The following is an 18,314-nucleotide window of genomic DNA, read 5'->3' as shown; positions in this document are numbered from 1 at the left end:
AGTAATTGTTTGGCATAGTCACACTAAGTCGCATATTTAATTAATGTTCGTTCCTGAAAAATTTTGCCTTACAAAAACTGGTTTAATAAAGTAAATATTTATTACATAGCAAAATTCCTGATCGGTTGCCGCTTGAGGAACAATCGATACAATGTCCTGACATCGTACGGCCGAAGGCCACCCCAAAGCCCGACCTGCACCCGCCAGTACTCGGCTCCGCTAACGGAAAGCACCCCTAGCCATGGCCCACCTGAGTCAAGTGAGCGGACCGCAGCCCAAGGTAGAGAATAGCGAACCATTTTATTTACACATGCAACGCACTCCCCGTGCCTAAAAAATTCTCCACACAATAATTAATTAATCAGAAAAACAAAAGCCCCTAACTAATAGAGTGCGGCGTAGGAGTGCCCGGGTCACTCAGGTGTAGCTTTCTACTAAAACAGCTGTGAGTGCAACCCTTGCGGCCTTCAGCCTAAATTCAGTAGTGTAATGTGAGACGTAACGCAAACCGCCCCAAATTAGCATTATCATTCGCCACTGGAGTAGTTATCAAGAAACAGACAGTCTCCAGCTTGACTCTAATATTCAAACTTATTTTAGACAAACTTATTAAATGTCAATTCTAAAACATATATAGATATTATGTTAATCATTAAGTTTTATTGTATGAATTTAGAGCCACTTGCTTTTTATTATTAATGTAATTTTTTACGAATAACGGAACTTTAGAAACTCTGGCGCGACAGGGAGCTCACCCCTCCCCTCGCGCCAGGGCCAGATGCCAGTACAGCGCGACTCGCGGACCGGGACGGACGCATGTCCCACGGGGAGCCATCATTTTTTTGTGTTCACCGAACGTCCATCTGGTAATTATAGTCACAACCGAAACCTTTTTTTAAATACTCCCCGTGTGCGCCCGGTCCTTTTTCGATGTAGGGCCTAACCCAGCCGCGTCAATTTAACACGCCCCACACAAAGCATTACGTGGGGCCGTGCAGTATACGGTACGGGCCGTCTCCCACCACTCCAGAACTTTAATTAATCGCCCAGTGCACAGGCACAGGCTACATCCAACCGTAGACGTGTTTTTAATTTAGTAGCGTGCCGCGGTCCACACAGGTGGGCCCGCGCATCGCAATTTACCAATTACGGGATTAGCCGACTCTAATCTAACACTCTCCCTCAACTGCGACTGGCGTGAGGGCTTAATAAGTAAACACACGTAGAGGCACACAGGTGTCCCTCTCAGATAATGTGTGGAGTGTAATCGTGTACGTAAGAGCACCACAGGGTGCCGTTTTGTCAAGTGTAATTGTAATAATAGTGTAACCAAAACTTCTACGTGTTCCGACGCCTCACTGGCAGTCATGTACCGCCGAGTAGACCTCGCGCCCAATGTAATGAACCAGTGTAAATCGTGAGCAATAAAACGTCCACCCCGCACCTCCCATGAGCGACGTGCGACCCGTGGAACAACCAGAACAGTGTATGTAAATTAACCTAAACAACCCAACCTAATCAGGAAACAAATTCCATCACCGCCGACGGTTCTAGCGGGCCACGCTGGGGCAACGAACCCACGACCATTACACGGTTAGACACCGAGCTAACCTGGCGCCCCCCCGGAACAGAAATCTCTAAGAAAGCCAGCCACCCCGCTAGGACTTGCGTCCGACCTCGAACACGAGACCGCGGCGGACTGCAGTCCGTGTTGGCCGTTCGTAGTGTTGCACTTCTTGCACTGTTGCTACACTTAAGGTGCGTTTAGTTCACAAACCGTTCCTGATCACATGGCCAGGGCGAGGAGTGTGTTTTGCCAGCAGTGACTGTTTTTGGAGTGGGGAGGGGGTTATACTACTACAGATGGTACGATGACAGTTATTTGTGTTATACGAAATTGTAAACGCAACTTTAAGTAAATTATGAAAATGTAACTTTTATAAACAATTTAATCAAAAAATGTGAATTATTACTTTATCATTTTCATTTAAATATGTATATCTTAATTATAAGTAAATAAATATGTTGTAGATTTAGGAACTACACCACTCATGAAAATGTCCAAACCTTTTTTATTGATCTTTTTTGAATAAATAGAAAGGGTCATGTTATACTGATAAATAATTGACAAATTTGTCCCATACTTATTTTACTTATCAAATATATTATCTTAAAGCGAAAGTGTTGAGTCAAAAATTTAAAGTGATTGCAAGAAGTAAAAAAATATTTATTCTGGTTTGTTTCTAGCCAATGAAAAGGAAATAAAGATAGCCATATAAACAAATGTAAATTATTACATATGAGCGGGGTTATATAAGACTCTGAACTAGGTACTTCAAGTAAACCTTTATCAACTTTTGTACACCATCTGAACATGTTTCGTTCGAGGCAATTTCTCATTCAACCTAAACACATGGCAAAGTAGTTCAGAACATATCTTCTACATAAGTCTCTGAATGGCTGTTGAGTGTTGAGAGTATAAACAGTCATTTGTGAAAAACACAAGATGGAGAATGTCCCTGCCGCAAGTTTGTGTAATATTTTACCGACGGTAACAAAAAAATGAATAGGTTGCCGTCGTCCGGGGTCTCGGGCTCGAGTCCCGGTGTGGCTCCTAGTGGGAAAAGGCGGTTCTTGATCTGTGTTGTCCGGGTGGGCGCCAGACTAGCTCGTTTCTAGTCGTGAATTTGGGGTCGTGGATGTGTGTGCCCCTGCGTGGCCCACTAGGGCCGGCGGCGGTGTTGCGTGGGATGATTTTAAATAAGAGACGTGGAGTTGAGGTGGCGGTGTCGTACCTTTTATTCAGAGGAGCGGGTCGTACACAATACAACACTCTACAGAGGTCCCCGGGGGGGTTTTCACTTGTTATTCCGTGGCGCCGTATTGTTTGTGTTCCGCATTACGTGGCCTCGGATGCTGTTACGTCTCAGACGTCTCACTGGGTACGCAGGTAACGTAATTTCGTAACACAAAGGCGGGACACAAAATACACTGAATTAAGGGGGCGCGCACAGGTTACGTGGCACTCGTTACTCGGGTAACGTAAGTTAGCAATACAAAATACGGGATACAAAAATACACTGAATTAAGGGGGTGTGCACAAGTTACGTGGCACTCGTTACTCGGGTAACGTAAGTTAGCAGTACAAAATACGGGATACAAAAATACACTAAATTAAGGGGGCGGGCGATTGGAGACGGCCAATCCCGTATGCAAATGTCTCGGCGCGGGTGTTGTGCCCACTGTGGTGAAACACGCACCGCAATTAAGTTTGTCCAAGTTCCCTTGCGGGTTTGTGGTCAGCGCCGTGCGCGTGACCTTAAATAAAGTTCTGTACGTTGCGGGAGACGGCCCCTGCCGTATGCTGAAGAGCAGCCCCGTTGACCAAGTGTGGTGCGGGGTGTCTTTAAATTGATGCGGCCGGATTAGGTCCTGGACCGAAAAAAGGGACCGGGTACTCACGGAGAGGTTAAGTAATAAAAGGGGTTTTGTTAATTAGTGACTATATTTACCGGACGTTACTTTCAGTGTAGACAAAGGATGTTGCCTCTCCGTGGGACGTAGGTCCGCCCCGGTCCGTGAGCTGCGCTGAACTGCCGAACTGGCATGGCGTCCGAGGGAGGCTCGGCCTCTCTCGCGCCAGGCGTGACCTCATTACGCTAGACTCCAAACGGGTGTGTCTGGAAGAGATTTTATTGTCGCTAAAATCCTAATTTAATGTTTCAGGAGGAATGGGTACGGTTCTTCTCTTGTCTACTCAGGTTTCTGCGGTTTTGCCTTTAATTGCTGTTCGGCTCGCCTGACTCGGGTGGGCCATGGCCAGGGGTGTGTTCCGTTAGCGGGAGCATATACTGGCGGGTGCAGGTCGGGCTCTGGGGTGGTCGTCGGCCAGACGACGTCAAGGTTTATATTTTAATGTTTTTAAATTGTGATGTCGACCGGGCGAAGGCCACCCCCAAAGCCAGACCTGCATCCGCCAGTATCCGACCCCGCTAACGGAACGCACTCCTAGCAATGGCCTACCCGAGTCAGGCGAGCCTCCAATACCAAGGTAGAATCAAGGGCCGTGCCTTATTAATTAGACACCTCGACCCCAGTTCATTAATAATCAAACATAATTTAATAGTAACTCCACTATTAGTTAAAACCCCCACCCAAGGAAAGTGCGATGCAGGAGTGCCCAAGTCACTCACATGTGAACTTACCAAAATAAGTTTATGAGTGCCTCTTTCGCGGCCTTCAGCCTTAATTAATTACAGTGTTGTGTTAACCAATACGCACACTCCGTGCGCGACATGTCATCGACAGTCCAAACCTCGAGTTCGTGTTTATTATTGTATTGAGTCTCCCTATCCCAGCTAAGAATCAGTGTCTTATGCTGCACAGGGCCTGTGATGTGATACTAGTTAGGGACCCCTCCAACCACGAACTTCGCCGACGGTCCTAGCGGACCACGCAGGGGCAACGCACCCAGGAAACCCAAAATTGGTTAGACGCTGAGCTAACCTGACGCCCTCCCAGGACACAATTTGAATCAGAGCCAGTTTTCCCGCTAGGATACACGCCGGTCTCGAACACGAGAACCCGGACAGCAGTAATTGATGTTGACGTTAATTCTCTAACAGATGTACACTTGATCAAATAAATAGGATCCACAACATATTCATTCGAAAAAAGTTTTTTAAACATGTTTACTTAAACTTAAAGTAGTTTGCCGTTCTGTATAACCGTGTCATACATACAAACACACACACATAAACAAAAAATAAAGTATTTAAATTGGAATTCGAGTATTAACTTTTTTTGATATTCACATGAAAGTATATATGAGATGGTATTTAATTAAATAAATAATATGTGCGACATTTGTTTGATGGAAACACAGGCATAAGTTCAGTTGGTTTTTTTCTTGTTTTTTTTTTTTAGAACATTCTTCATCTAGTTTAAAATATGCATTTGAATCATCATCACAACCATATTTAACTTTTTTCCACAAAAAAATGTGTTTCTTGTTTTCTTCGTCAAATATCACCTGAAAAAATTTTGCTGCACTTGAGCAGTCTGCTAAATTAGATTAAGAAGTTAAACACACGAAATTTCGGGTTTAAAGTTAAGCTCTGAGTATCTATTTTAAACTCGAGTAAATACTTAGTAAAATTCAATTTAAATAATAAAGGTCGATAAGGTGTAGTTAAGATCAGCTTGAAATCTTAAACGATCTTGGTAAATTAGTTTTAAGCGATAGCAAAATGTTACTTCAGGCTCTTGAAACCAATATGGAGTCTTTCGATTCCCCTTTAGAACCATGAACAAAAGTTCCATATACTACCGCAGAAGAGCGCTACAATCTGTAACTTTGAACGGCGCTGAAGTTTATTTTTTGCGCTGTCGGCTTTCGAGTTTTTGTTCCAGAGTTTTAATATTCTCCAACATATACAGGTGGTGTTACCGCGTGCGTGGTTCCCCATCCGATATTACTTCGTCGTGTAGTCCGAAATTCTTACCGTCATATACTTTGAATCTAACAACGTAGAAAGAAAAAAGGGTTTGGCATTGTAAAAGGTAAAAAAAAAAAAAAAATAATAAATAAACATACCACGAGAGGTATCGCTTAAATAGTGAGAAGTGATTGCCTGAATCTACCGATACTACCTGTGGATTTTTCTACATTTAGGAGGTAAGTGTGTACTGGTATTTAAAATATTTATCATTCACTCAAAATAATACCGTTTCCCCGGTAGGCTATACGGAAAATTAGTGTACCTACGTTTTTAAAGAAGAATTGAGATATATATATTTTTTTTATTTGCGAAGACGTTCTTCGGCAGCAATAAGTGTTAATTAGATATCTATTTGCCTTATTTCCTACACTAAACTATTTTTACTAACTCTTTTAAAACCAATGGAAGTGGTTTGTAGTTAGTGGGGTACAACGTTTTACCTATATGCCTATTTAAAAGCATGTGCAACTTTAAATTGATATTATTTGGAAAACTATTGTACCTTTTTTCGTAATTTTTTCTATCGCTCTCATAAAGTCTGCTCCGTATTTATCTATATCGCCATAAATATAACTCATAATCACAGCATCTCATATAAAATATTTTAATTTTTTTAAAATTTTTAAACTTAATAATGCAAGCCATTAGTAATCTTTATAAATTTAATTTAATGACTACTCCTTTATAACTTTAACAATTATCTTGTTTTTTCTATTGACATTCAAACCCTGAAATAAATATTAGTTATAGTTTTACCTGTCAAGATAAAATTTTGTATTTTAGCCTAACTGTTAGGAGTTAGTTATATTTTAGAGCGGGGCATATCTAGAAGGAAAAAAAAGGGGGGAGGGAATTTCAATGGGAAAGGCACCAGCCCGGCGCTACCCCTTGTGAATTGTAAAAATATGTAACAAACATAAAAAATGGATTACAAAATAGAGACACTGCCTTATATGTTTATTATTGTATGGCACCTCCCCCCTGAAAGACGTTGAGTTCCGTTTTGGCCTGGATACCCTCTTTGGGACATATTGCGTCTCAGGGCTCAACATCAAGCAAAGCACGAAGGGCGCGTTCATTGCGACATCGCAATCAGTTCAACAGTTGCCTCTCGAAGGTGACTGACTAGGAGTAGCTAATTCGAACCATTCAAAGGAGGAATAAAGCCGCATAACTTCGCTGAGCCAATTAAAAGTTCATATATATATATATATATATATATATATATATATATATATATATATATCTTTATATATATATATTTCTTGTGTGCGTGTGTATGTCACTGAACTCCTCCTAGACGGCTGGACCGATTTTGATGAAATTTTTTGTGTGAGTTCACGGGGATTCGAGGATGGTTTAGATTCACAATTGGATATTTTATCTCGATTCTGAGTTAAGAAAAAACTAAAAAAAACACGCTTTAAAAGCAAAAAAAAACTAAGCATTGTTGATAATTAGCCTCCATGGCAACGGGCTTTTGCATTGTTGTTGCCTTCTGCGTAACCATGGGAAAGGATTTTGGTAACGGCAGTGGCGTGCCCAAGAGGAGGGGTATGTCCAGCGTAGAAATACTTACCGCCATATCCATATCTCACAAAAAGTACATTTGGGCAGGACAATGTCTGTCGGGTCCGCTAGAAAGATATATAGAGATATATATGTAGAAAGATATATAGAGAGATAGAGATATAAATAGAAAGATAGAGAGAGTTATAGAGATATACATAGAGAGATAGAGAATTAGAGAGATAGAGATGCTTAGTATACGTTTAAAAAATTACATTATTAATAAATTAAAAAATTGATTGAGGCATTGCAACGCATGCCGGGCATTATCTAGTGTGTATATATATATATATATATATATATATATATATATATATATATATATAACGTGCTACTTACCAGCTTTTGTTTCGTGGGCACATGCTCTGTCCAAACAAGAAGAATGTTCGAAAGGAGGCCTCTTCCCATTTATGTCTTGTTCTGACTGGTTCATACTACGGAACAGTTGCGGATACATACTGGAATATTTTTCGAGAGGTGGGATTTCGAAGGGAAAAAAATCCATTTCGGCACAGCCTATAGGCGTAGGTAGATTTCGAAGTACCTATTTATCCTGGTAATATTTGGGAATCTTGTATAAACTTCTGGAACATTTTAAGAACTTAATGTACATAACATAGTTATGTTCTCCAATATTACAAAATGATCGAGTAAATATTTGCCTCTTTTCCATGCAGCGAATATATTACGAATATTCTTAACTTTCTGTATCTAGCATTCAATAGTTTAAACGCAGCACTGAATAGCTTAGAACGAATTTCATATTATATGGCAACTAAGGTTATTATTGAATTTTTTGACCTTCAAAAATTATTTTTCATCTCTTATACTACCTATTAAGGTGGTAGTATAAAATTGTTCTTTGCACCAAGGTTTAAGATAATATTAAGATTGGTGAAACTAAATTCTAACGAAATTGTTACTAAGAAAGTTTTGCATTTTTCAAAATTTCAACCCCTTGTTTTAACGGTACCTAATAATTCGTTTCATCAAAAACTGTTTCAGCCAAAGTTTTATATGAAGTTTAGGATTCATACACTAAATTATAAAGGATATGACAGTATACCTATTTTAAAAAAGTAATGATAATTTTTTTAATTTTCAAACCTTGTTATTTCCACTCCTTGCAATAATTGTTGGGTAAACAAAAATTATTTTAAGAATAGTTTTAGTCAATATTTAGATAGTTAAACAAAAAATAAGAATTTATTTGATAGTGTACTGGGTAGGAAAGTTTTATTTATTTTCTCATTCCTACCCAAGGTTTTTTCAACCCCTTGCAACAATGGTTCGTCTAATCAAAAATTGCTTCAGACAAAAGTTTCAGATGAAAATTATAAGTTTTACAAACTATCTGAACGGATTCATTTGTATTCTTACTAAGGGAGTTATAATATTCTTTTGTCCCCTAACCCTAGTTTTTTCAATCCCATGCAGTTATGGTTGATCGTATCGAAAACGTATTCAAAAATATTGTGATATTACTAGTTATAATACGTTCAAACGGATGTGATATTTTCTATATTATGGCAGTTACAGCGATTTTTATGTTTTTTTCTCAAAAAACCTTCCACATTTCTACCCCTTTGGTCGAATATTGTCCATTAATGAACTCGATCAAGATTTTCCACTACTAAATTTTATATATCAGTTTGTAAGAGATTTGTGAAAAATTGCGACTGTTATCGTGTCTATATATATATATATATATATATATATATATATATATATATATATAAACTTTTGAGTTGACGATGGTTTTGGGTCTATAGACCATGAAACAAAAAACTATATAAAAAAATTTCCGAAAGTCGCACCATGATAAGGGCTACAAAGGTAGTATTTCTTTGAAAACTACCTAAAAGAGTTAAAACATATTTGAACATATATTAAATAAAAACTACTAGTGACATTAAACATTACTATTGACACTAACAGACGGACATTAGCCGTAGGCGACGTTGCTTCTCACACAGTAACACACGGTCTTTACTGATATTTTGAATTTTTTTTTCATAACTTTGCGGGTCCCTGGGCCATTTACTTTTGAGGGGCCCAAATATCGTACCAGGAGGGGCCTTACAAGGGGCCTGTGAAGGGGGGAAAAAGGGGGCGGGGAGGAATAGCCCCCAAGAGAAAAAGGCTCTCGAGGGCTCCATCCTGGTAATTTTGAAAATAAAACTTTGAAACAAATTTTTTTAAGCCAAGCTGGAACTTAAATTTCGGTTTATGGTCTTACTAATTTGTCTTAAGAAATTTAATTATTATTTCCCGATAAATAATACTCGGATTAGTTTTTTTAAAATTCCTACCGATCACACTCTGCTGAAAACGCGTCATTAAATGAGGTGATAAATTTTGGAATTTTTTTTTTAAATTACGCGATCATGAAAATCCAGTGGAAATCGAAAGGCATTGTCCAACACTTTAAATTACGTGCTAGTTACAATTTAATTGTTCCTTCTCATTAATTTCCGTTATCTTTTCGCAGAAAACACGGGGGGGGGGGGGGGGGGAACAAGGAAAATTATAGTATAAGAGGTAGACGAGGGGCCCTGGAAGTTTCCAAGCGTCAGGGAAACCCTGTAATAGTTTGGGCAATACTACATGTTTGATCAGAGTATTCAAATCAGATGGGGCTACTACAAAGGCCCATATTGTGTCGTTAACCCATTTGGATTCAGTCTTCGTATTTTTGAGCGGAGTCGTATTGCGACAGCTGAGTCTCAATCCCATCTTTAATGCTGCCTTAAATTTAAGAAACTTCGATTGTGTGCGTAATTCTCGGGCTTTCTTTTACTGTGTCAACAATTTTTGTCGCGTCATTTTTAAGTAGGTACGTTGTAAGTACATTGTTACTATGACAATGTTAGAGAGTAGCGCAACAATTTCGATTGGTTGTTTTCTGTAGAAATTTATTACATGCAGGGCCGGATTTAGAGGTCCGGAGGCCTCGGGGCAACAGAGGAGTGGAGGCCCCCTGGCCCCAAATTATTTTACAAATAAAATGAACAATTTTTTTCAGTCGAGTTTTTCAATAAATAATTTATTGTGAAATCAAGTAGATTCTCTTAGTATTAAAGAAATATACATAAATATAATCGGAGACAAGAATTATATCTTTCACGATTTCGCTGAAATCCAATTTGTGGGGGCCCTCCGTTTGTGGAGGCCCCGGGGCTTTCGCCCCGGTTGCCCACCCCTAAATCCGGCCCTGATTACATGCGAAAAATCATGAAAAACCTGGATTTATGGCGCGGTTACATGGAACTCTGTGAACTACCGGTACTTCAGGTTAACCTGGTCAACTTTTTCTTGCCGTTATACGCAGTCTGAACATGTTTCATTCGATGCCATTTCTCATTCAACCTAAATAGGTTGGCAAAGTAGTTCAGAATGACATTTTTTTCTGCATAAGCCTTTGATTGGCTGTTGAGTGTTGAGATTATAAACAGTCCTTTGCGAGAAACCCAAAATGAAGAATGTTCCTAGCACAAGCTCGTGTAATAGTTTCCAGACTTCAAAAAAAAATCAATAGGTAAATATTTAATTGTTTTAAAAATTACGCTGATGGCAATTCTCTAACAGAGGGACACTTGCTTTTATACGATCCACAACACATCCATCCGATGACAATGGACATTCGGAGTTGAACATATTTTATACCAACCGCCGTGTAACCGTACACTTTCGCGCTTGTATACATGTTCTCCTGAAATAGTTCGGCTTTACGTACAACCGCACCCTAAGTCAGGGAATTTGGTTTGTGTGTTTTGCTGGACACTCTGTACGAAGCACTATTAGAGACGCGTTTGGAATACTTCTCTATAGCGGAGTCAGGTATGTGCCAGTTTTCCCTAAACAGAATATATTAAATTATTCAAGGGATGAGACAAGAATGCAAAATGAGGCGTTGCGTGCAGGTTTTCCAGCAGATGGCTGGCAACCACGCCCTAATACTGGTTTTCACCAGCAACGGACGCTGGAAGGGGGTTAGGGGGGATATAACCCGCCCCCTTTGCCACTAAGAAAAAATATGCGATTTCTCGATGAAAACAATATGTTATTTTGGGTGAAACAAAGTGAGCTGTTATAACACCTGCAATAACAAACTACAAAGGCAGTGAGTGATACGTGTTGATAAAGATAATTTACCTATCTGTCGAAACCCCTGGTTGTCGACGTAAGTTTTTGAATACTTTTTTTTTTTTTTTTTCAAATCCTCTCCCGAAATAAATCTCTGTATCCGCCACTGGTTTCGACAGATCAATTCTTAAAGGGTAGTTTACGACTTAGTTCATAAGAATTAACATTAACAATCTGTCTTTTGCTTAAAATATGGTTCTGTGTATACGGGTGTAATGTTTTATGATAGTCATTAATTCTTATGAACTCAATCGTAAACTCCCCGTAACAATTACTCATTTTAAAAGAGATAAAGTTTTTTTCAAATAATATTTCAAGTCTATACAAAAAAATTTGTGTTTGTTTATCCATAGGAATTACACAAATATTAATAGATTTCCTAAGATGATACGGTTAATATTCTTAAAGTTTTAGTCAGCATTTAAAAGTATAACCAGTTAAATTAAGTGATTTTACTGGGTAAAGCATTTTTCGCAGCAATACACCACATCTCTTTGAAGTATGAACTTGGCTTAGCAAAGACAACATTTTAATAACATACTGTGAATTATTGTGCCGTTCTCTATCCCTCTGGCTCAACCGATTTTCCTTCAGCCGGTACGCGATTGAAGACCCGTCCTACAATGGCACGTAAACTGGGACGGTTCACGTAAGCGGAGACGGAACAGAGTTTCTACAATAGCACGCAGACGTAGACGGACCCGTACGGTAAACCCTCAAGTTTACGTCGCTCCGTGCACCGACAGAAGCCCAGCACTTGACTGCGATGGTAGCCATGTTTGTTTATATTCTAAATACGTTAAACATCATTTCAAGTTCAAGAATATTCAGTGTTCTATTATTACTTTGTGGTTAATTTTTTGACGTGACGTCTAATAAATCGATGAACGCCGGCTGCACGCACGAAAAAGTGTCCCGTTACGCACATTGTTCCGTTACGCTGTGCCCCGTTACGCTCATTGTACGCTTGCGCCGCATCTATCTCTCTTCCACTCGATTGGCTTATGCGTCCGAGGAGAAGAAAGACATCAGCAGCACACAACTTACATATACACGTGAACTGTTTCGTCGACTGTTTATAAAGCGAAGTTAAAAGTTAATGTGGTTTTCATTGCTTATTACAACAATTTCAGCAATAAAGGTTAATTACTCTTGCACTTCAAAAATCTGATTACTGGTATAATTTCAAGGATTAATTCTTTTATTATTAAAATAAAAATGATTCAATTTTATTCACAAAAGTTTGCAATCATTTCATCAATGTTTTGTTATGACGTTGTCACGTTAAACTATCGTCCGTAAACCGACTTTACAGACAACCAATTTTTTTTATTGGATATGAATATGTAGAAGCATAATATAATTTTTGTTTAATTTATATTGAAATGAAATCTCATTGGTTGCCATTTGTTACGGTTTCCGTGAGTGTTGTTGGAAGCAGCAGAATGTTCCTGGAGTTCCGTCTCCGATTACGTGCCGTTGCAGAACCGGGTCTGACGAGGCTAGCCTCAATATAACAGTGACGTGATACAGGCGACGTGTGATCGTGGCCTCGCCGAGAATACACGCAGGGGCCGTCTGAAGTCAGGCCGCTTTCTCGTGGAAGTGACGTCAGGCAGGGGGACGCGTGATTTGCAAGTTTTATTTCCCTCCGCGGCGGTCACGCGTGCTCTGTGCAGGGCGAGCGTGGATTCCACCGAGAAACTTCACCTGCAGTTTCTTTACGACAGAACAAGTCAAAAACATCAGTACGACTTTTGGTTTAGACTCTAGAGTCTTTGAACTTGAGTCTGAAAAAAATTCTTTTGATTGTAAACAATAGGAAAAGTATTTAATATAGAACACTGAGCGTATAGGTAGACACCGGAAAAATTCGCGGATTCATTTCGCGATATTCTAGAATGCAAATAATTGCATTTTTATGTAACTTCTGCCATTGGTTCGCTGTTAAACTGGAGGACTGTGGGCCAATTATACACCCTCAGATCAAAGCAGTGTCGAGTCACGAGTCTCCCAATTGAGACGCCTCACAAGTCAGCAGCCAATGAACAGGCGACTTTTGCCCGAGTGTGCACAGGATCGTGGAGTCTAGCCTGGAGGTCATTGAACCCGCGAATTTTTCCAGTCCCTACGTATAGGTTATGTTTAATTGAATGAAGTTCTGCAATCATCGCTGTAGCATAATTAATTCATAGAAATAATTAAACATAGGTAATTCAGACGCTCAGTGTTATGTCTTAAATACTTTGTTATTCAAAGAATAATAAATTGTTGTTGCACAAAAACATATACCGTATGTCGTACAGATTTTTTCAACTTATTTTGTCGCATGAACCCGCAGCTGAAGTTTGTCGAATTCAGACTCATCCTGTATACATATACACTTACGTCATACGGATCGGGGAACGTATGATAAGTAGATCGTTACTCGGCTTACTCTGAGTCTCCAGACCCGGATTAAAAGTACCTGAGCACGAATACAATATCCAGGAGTTCTTTTGTTGTTCTTATTTTAAGATTGATATTGTTTGTTGTCGATAATTTTTAAATCCTACATCTAAGTTTTTTTTCTAGATTCATTAGGGTTGCTGTGCATGGTCTAAAATTTAAATATCACGGTCGAGCTGTAAACTATTAAAATTTTTCACCTTACATTTATTAAGAACACAGGTATCAAATTATCCAGAGAGGTTAATAAATTTACGGATACTTAGTTCTCTTTCTTTGAAGACGAACAATCAAGAATCAAAATAGAACTTGAGTAAAATTTTGGAAAATTGATTTACTAACGAATTATATATACTAGCGTGTTTCCCCGTGCGAATAATCGCATGGTATTTTTTTCTTTAATTATAACATTATGTAATAAATCTTTATCATCAATCGTGAATAGTTATTGATTGTGATATAATAAATAATTAATTTTGTATATGTGGTACGTAATAGTATTGTTAGAATTAATTGGCCACGATTCCTTCAAATAAACAGTGAACCAACATCAGGAGCAGCAAAAATTTATAAATAGGGACCGGGAAATTTCGTGTGTTCAATTACCCTCCAGGGTAGACTTCACAGTTCTCTGTATACCCAAACAATGTCACATTTTAATTGGCTACAAACTGGTGAGACGTCTCAACTTGGTAGACTGTGAGGGTTTCAGGAGGATTCACTGTGCGCCAATAGCGGGATTAATTTAATAGGTATCTATGCATGTTTATATTTCATCCTATCGCGTAATGAACACGCGATATTTTTCCCGGTCTCTACCCATAGTCATAGGGGCATGCATATTTCGCGAAATGATTCCGCGACTAGCTGAAAGTTAGAACACTGTAGCATCATCTGAGTTTCGTGGTTGGGTAAGTTTATTTCAGTTCCATGTCGATTGCTACAACACCAATAACAGTAGTTGAGTGCGGAAGCAAATGCGTTATGAGTTGCCGGGTCAAGTAAGGCAACGACTTCTCCCGCAGACGACCGCCAATCACAAGGAAGAAACCGTTGGTGCAGGTATACCTTGTTGCAGTCTAATCGGCGTTCATATTTATTCGCGGAAAATGCCTGTCCCTACGGCAATAGACCAAGGCCGATACGTTCCCCAATGATGTCGAGTGTGCCCGTTGGGAAGAATCATTGCAGGCGCGTTTCGTCTTCGGTCCATAATAGACAGGGACCGGAAAAATTCGCGGGGTTCAATGACCTGTAGGATGAACTCCATAGTTCTACGTACACTCGGTCAAATGCCACCCACTGTCTTGTGAGACGTTCCAGCGTAGCAGCCTGTGATTCGATAAAGCTTTGGTGGGGTGTTTATAATCGGCCCGGAGTCATCCAGGTGAGTTGTGAGCCAATAGCAGAGGCAGCACTGAGGTGTAACGATTTGTATATTTTAGTAATTTTAGAAATGAATTCGCGAATTTTTTGCGGTCTCTACTAACAATAGACGGAGTCGCGCCGACGCGGTGGGCGTGTCTGGAGCCGGTCACGCGCCGCCGGACCTCTCGCGGAGAGGTGGGCACTGTCGGTCGCGACCGGTTGTAGCTGCGCTCCCCGTGCTCTCTGCCGGGCCCGGGCGCACGACTGGTGGAACCGGTGCACCCCTCCCCTCTGCGCGACCACCGGGCGAGCAGCCCAACATGGCCTTCCTCGCGCCGCGGCCGTGCCTGGGGACAGACGCTCTCTGCGGCGAACCAGCGAACCAACAACGTGGTCAGGAGGGGCTCCAGTATATAACCATTATATCATTTTTTTTTATGACTGCAGAGACCTGTAAAATTCGCGATTTCAAATCCCTAGGAAGGATGGACTCCATGATCCTCTATGCACTCGTGCAAATTACGTCTGCTGATTGGTTACCGACTCGCAACACCTGTTGACTGGAATGATCGCGATTCGCTAATTCTTCTGTTAAAAAGATTTTTCATTGGCCCAGAGTCCTTCAGATAAACTGTGGACCAATCACTGAAGCAAAATGATGTCAAAAGTATTTGGACTCTATCCTATCGCGAAAAGAATCCGCGAATTTTGCAGGTCTCTATTTATGAGAAATTTTTATTTTAAATTGAGTTAAAAAAAAAATATGGCCACTCTACAATATCAGAGAACAGTAAACTTTCAGAATTCAAACGTTTACACGTATAAATTTAAGTAATGATTTCGCTTCAGAGACGAAAACTGAACATATTAACATTTTGGTTTTTATTTCGTTCGTTTTTGGTATCTTTTTCCTTGGGTCAATTGTTTTATGCTTTCGTCAATGTTACTTAATACATGAAACACGCATGTCAAGTTTGTATGAAAAGACATGCTTATGTGTGCAAACTGATATTAAATATAAACTTCTTGCAAACACATTTCCTGCTGCTTCTGTGTATGAGGCATTTTGGGCTAGTTGTGGGAGGAAATGCATTTATTGTAGTCCACTATAAGGATTACAATTATCATTCCAAACTGAGCTCTCTGTAACCTTGTGTAGCTAAGATGCTGTGACTAGTTTTTTTTTTTTTTTCATTTAAATCCTTGAAGGGAGGGTCCGGACCCAAGGAACCTCCCCCCCTCCCCCCTCCTGTACGTCCCTGAGAGAATCACTAGCTACAGAATACTAGAGGAATGGGTGGATCGCGTACGCTAAGCTGTCCCACGTAGCATGTAAGCTTGCGGCAAGCTTTCATAATTTGCCATACGCGTTGAATTAGGCTTGCCGCGAAAGCTCGACACACAAATATTGATTCAAGCCTTCTTTGAACCACAAACCATTGCCGCGAGCTTGAAGGCTCTTCGTGGCAGTCTTCCTGCAAGCTTGTTATGTGTGAATTTGATTCAAGCTAACACACACACTTACCATGGCAAGCTTGATTAAAGCCTATTTTGCTGTCTGGGTGCGCAGAACGGCCCCACCAAGTTTTTTGCCCCATTCGCCAATACAGCTGGTTGAAGAGACGATGGATTTATGGATTTTAGTGAAGGGGATTTTTTTTGCACAAAAATAGTCTGTAAAACAGTTTCGTTTTTTCCTGCTTATGATAACGTTTTTGATGATGATTATGATTATGATTTTGGTGATGGTAATTTGGTTCTTGGGAAAAATGGTGATGGTATTGAGAATAGTGATGGTGTAAACATCTAACCTCGGTAAAGGAACAAATGTATCAGTTATCATGTTGCAAATAAACTTATATAAAGAAACTCAGACACGAAATTTAACGCATTATTCTTGAAAATAATGCCGAGCGTTATAAATGCACTTTTGATTTCTCAGGGTTAGCCGAACGACAGGATTACCGAACGAATAGCATGTAAATGCCTCAACGCTGAACAAGTGGCATTTTCCGCCCCTAGACCGGAACTATCATCGCCTGAGTTTTTGAGGTTATACTTCTTCAGGCGCGTTGTGGGTGAAAGTTAAGTATTCACGAGAAATGCAACGAAATAAGCGCTCATTACACAACGGAAATTAAACAGGTTGAAAGTTTCATGCAAATGCATGTAGAAACTGCTATACCACGAGCCGAAGTCGTCAGAAAACTGACCAACGTGTGGCAACATGAACCCGTATATTTTAACATTCGTGAACATCGGGGATGTACTAAGCGTATTGGCGTCCCAATGTAAACGTTATGGTAGTGAAACTATCCTGGAATCAACTTCGTATACTTGAATTGTCTTAACAAGATATAATCACAACTTCAGCCAGGAAAATTGTTTTGGAGCAAATATGGCGTCAAATACATTTAACATTTTGTGTGTTTCTCTAAAGCATTATGAATTCGGCGTCATCTTTTATGTATCTTTAAAACCAAAAGTTGCAGTCCAATAAATACATTAAAACAAAACCAACCTGAATGATTTTAAAACACATATTATAACACCAAGTTTTTGTATGTATATATTTTTTTGTTTTGTTTAAAGGACATAAATCAGTCTGTAAATACTTTCTAAAAACAAACCTTAACCTTATTGAGCTGAAACAACATTTGAGATTTAACAGTAAACATTTCATGACGAATTCTTTTATTAAACTTGGCTTCGAGTATACGTAGGCTAACAATTTCTGTCTCTCTACAGTATGACGAATGCTGCGCTATTAACTAAAATTGTCAAAATTGTATTTCCATATTTTTAAGTTATTATTTTTGAAAAATTATAAATGATAACATAAAGTATAAAATGATAGTTGTACTATTATAATGTTTATTTGCACACCAATACGCTTAGCACACCCCACTATGTTAGCGAAAGTTAATATAAACAGATAGATCACGCGAACGCGCTTTTTTTTGTTAGGGACATACCGAGAGCTAAAATGTTTACACATCAAAACAAGCCAAAATCAGCCGATGACAAATGTTGAATTTATAGACAGCAGATAATTCAGTTCAAATAAAAGTGAACCAACTTCAAAGTTAAGGTGCGGCCTGGAGTAGAGTATATTTGAAGTTTTACTTCTTTAGGCGCGTTATGAAGAAATGACGAGGGTGAATTTTTACGATGCGCGCGCAGCATGCAATATATATATATATATATATATATATATATATATATATATATATATATATATATGTGTGTGTGTGTGTGTGTGTGTGTGTGTGTGTGTGTCCT

The 18,314-nt window shown here is 39.5% G+C and overlaps 1 protein-coding gene across 1 annotated transcript in view; it reads left to right on the top strand.

Annotated features, from left to right (window-relative positions):
• The first annotated feature begins 5,405 nt into the window (after positions 1 to 5,405).
• Positions 5,406 to 18,314, top strand: part of LOC134531882 (uncharacterized) — a 121,167-nt gene continuing 108,258 nt past the window's right edge. Inside the window, exon 1 of the mRNA XM_063367895.1 lies at positions 5,406 to 5,677. The gene's annotated coding sequence lies outside the window, so the exon portion shown is untranslated. The remainder of the gene's footprint in view (positions 5,678 to 18,314) is intronic.

The sequence above is a fragment of the Bacillus rossius genome, chromosome 5, assembly GCF_032445375.1.
Source record: "Bacillus rossius redtenbacheri isolate Brsri chromosome 5, Brsri_v3, whole genome shotgun sequence".
NCBI classification, from domain to species: domain Eukaryota; kingdom Metazoa; phylum Arthropoda; class Insecta; order Phasmatodea; family Bacillidae; genus Bacillus; species Bacillus rossius.
The sequence above is the reverse complement of the archived record's forward strand: the minus strand, read 5'-3'. Positions and strand labels throughout refer to the sequence as shown.